The 2808-nt window shown below is 51.0% G+C and overlaps 1 pseudogene; it reads left to right on the forward strand.

Moving 5' to 3' along the window:
• Positions 1-2808, forward strand: part of LOC102763972 — a 9634-nt pseudogene that overhangs the window by 6344 nt on the left and 482 nt on the right.

Raw genomic sequence — 2808 nt, forward strand, 5'->3', positions numbered from 1 at the left:
TAAAAATATATTTTAAAGAAAGAACCAAGCATTTACCATTTTGCTGAAGATGCTGGAAGGTGGGGTGGGACTGTTTGGAGCAGTGAGAGGTGTGGCTAAGTAGATCAGCAAGACCAGGGGATATTGCAAGAGGAAAGAAGGAGAGAGAGGTGGGCAGGGAAGGAAGGGAGGGAGGAAGGAAGGAAGGACACTGCCTGACATGGCCCATGAAGAGCATCACAAACGATAGGATTTGGAGAGCTGGAGGAATTAAGTTATGAATTTTACATTGCTTACTTTTTCAGTTTTGGTAAAATATGCAGGACATAAAGTTTACCATTCATGATATTTAGTGCATTCACAGTGTTGTGCCACTATCGCCACTATCTAGCTCCGGAAAATTCTTATCATCCCCAAGGGAACTCTGTTCCCATAAGCAGTCTCTCTACCCACTAATCTAGTCTTTACACCTCTGAGCCAGTTACCACTAATCCTCTCTCTCTCTCTCTCTCTCTCTCTCTCTCTCTCTCTTTTTCATACACTATGTGGCCTTTTGTGTCTCACTTAAGATACTGTCTTCAAGGTTCATCCAGGTTGTAGCATGTATCAGTACGCCATTCTTTTGCATGGCTGAATAGTATTCCATTGAATGGATATACCACATTTCATTTATCCATTCATCAGTTGACGGACATTTGTATTGTTTTCCACCTTTTGACTGTTGTGAATAGTGCTGCTGTGACCATTTGTATACATGTTTTGTTTCAACACCTGTTTCCAATTCTTTTGGGCACATACGTTGGAGTGGAATTGCTGGGTTGTTTTATAATTCTCTGTTTCAGTTATTGAGGAACTCCCTCAATAAATTTTTATTGGGCAACTACTCTCTGACAAATCCTGGATTAGTTAAAACGATAAATTTTATTTTTTGTGGATTTTACCACAATTTAAAAAAACTATAAAAGGGGTGGAAGCTAGAGTCACCCTTAAGCTTTGTTGTTGTTGTTAGTGGACCCCTGCACCAGACTGTGAGCAAGAGTCTACTTAATCTGTCCCTGAGACTCCAGTGCCCAGAGAAAACTTTATGTATTCACTCCCTGCACCAACCCTGTGTGCTCCAGTATGCCATGTTGGGGGTACAGTGGGGCTGTAACAGAGGAGGTCCTTGAGCCTATGAAGGTCTCCCTCTAGTGGGAGGGCAGGGGGCAAACTAAACAACATGAGTTTCCTGGGAAGGCCCGACAGGGTGCTGTGACACAGAGGAACTGGAGAGGGCACCTTCTTTCTACTGCTTGATTAGAAGAACCCTTCTCTGAAGAGGAGATATTTGTACTGAGTAATTGGGAGGAGTCATTCTTGACTGAGATCTATGGAAGTGTGTCTCAGGTGGTGGAAAACCCTGTAGGTTGGAGGGACAGAGTGAGTGGAGCATAGTGAGTGAGGAGAGTGGTCTAGTATGCAAATTGATACACAAATACATTTCTTTTCTTTTTCTTCCTTTTTTAGAAACGACCCCTGCTGTGCTTTCTAGCAACCCTGCTCCATCTCAGCTCAACCTTTATAGGTCCTCCATCTCCCAGGTAGTCTCACCTCCCAAGAAACCTCTCTGTGCCCTGGACTGCAAATGTGGAGGGTAACGAATTGGTTCCTTTGAGGAATAACACCTGTCTGCCCAGAGGCACGGTGGGAAGGCGTCTCTGAGGGCCACACGGAGATGGGATGAGAGAGTAGCTGAGTGAGCACTGGCAGGGGTTTCCTCCATAACCCTCCTTCCAGACCCTCTTCAACCCTTCCCCGCTGTTTCCACAATAAAATGTACACTTGTTGAAATGGCGGGACGTTCATTTATTCCATTCACCCAACATGGAGAATTAATACGTGTGGGGTGGCAGGGGTGCCAGGAACCATGTATATCACACAATCCTGGCAAATTTGGGGCTGAAACCCCTGGAAGTAATGCCGTGGAGAAGGAGGCGGGCACCAAGGAGGAGCCCGCGGCAGCCCATGTCATCAACCCCATGGTCTTGCGACAAGGAGAGGAGCTACGAGAAAAGCTGGCAGCTGCCAAAGAAAAGCGCCTCCTGACCCAGAAGCTGGGGAAGCTGGGGGAGGAGGACCCCTGGCCAGAGGCTGCCGCAGCCTGGGTCGAGAGGAGCCCGCAGCTGCAGGAGGAGGACTTGGCAGAGAAGAGGACCGAGCTGCTGGAGGAGGTGGACCACGGGGTTGCTGTCAGCACGCCGGTGGAGGAGGAGCTCGGGCGGGGGCGGAGGGACCAGTCCAGTGCCCAGGACCTGCAGGGCCTCACCGTGGAGCATGCCATGGACTCCCTCCGAGAAGGGCAGGCCGTGGTCCTCACCCTGAAGGACAAAGGCGTGCTGCGGGAGGAGGAAGGCGTGCTGGTTGGTGGACGTGAACCTGCTGGAGACGGCGCGGGCGGAGAAAAACGTGGAGCTGCGGGAGAAAAAGCCCGACTGCCTGCCCTGTGCAGAGGATGAGAGTGTGGAAGAGCCCGCGCAGCAAAACCCCGCTCTGTGCTGGCCAGGTAGGACGAGAGCTGGAGGGCGAGCGGCCGCGCTCATTCCGTTTGGGACTGGAGCTGGAAGAGATGCGCACCGAGATGCGCACCAAGCTCAGTCCCTGAGCGCGGCTGGGCCCGGCTCGCCTCCGAGTACCTGACGCCAGAGGAGAGGGTGACCTTTAAAAAGACCAAGCTGCCGAAACCGGTGTGGCTCAGTGGATAGAGCGTCGGCCTGCGGACTGAAGGGTCCCAGGTTCGATTCCGGTCAAGGGCATGTACTTGGGTGGCGGGCACATCCCCAATAGAAGATG

Source organism: Myotis davidii, unplaced genomic scaffold, assembly GCF_000327345.1.
Source record: "Myotis davidii unplaced genomic scaffold, ASM32734v1 scaffold1199, whole genome shotgun sequence".
Taxonomy (NCBI): Eukaryota; Metazoa; Chordata; class Mammalia; order Chiroptera; family Vespertilionidae; genus Myotis; species Myotis davidii.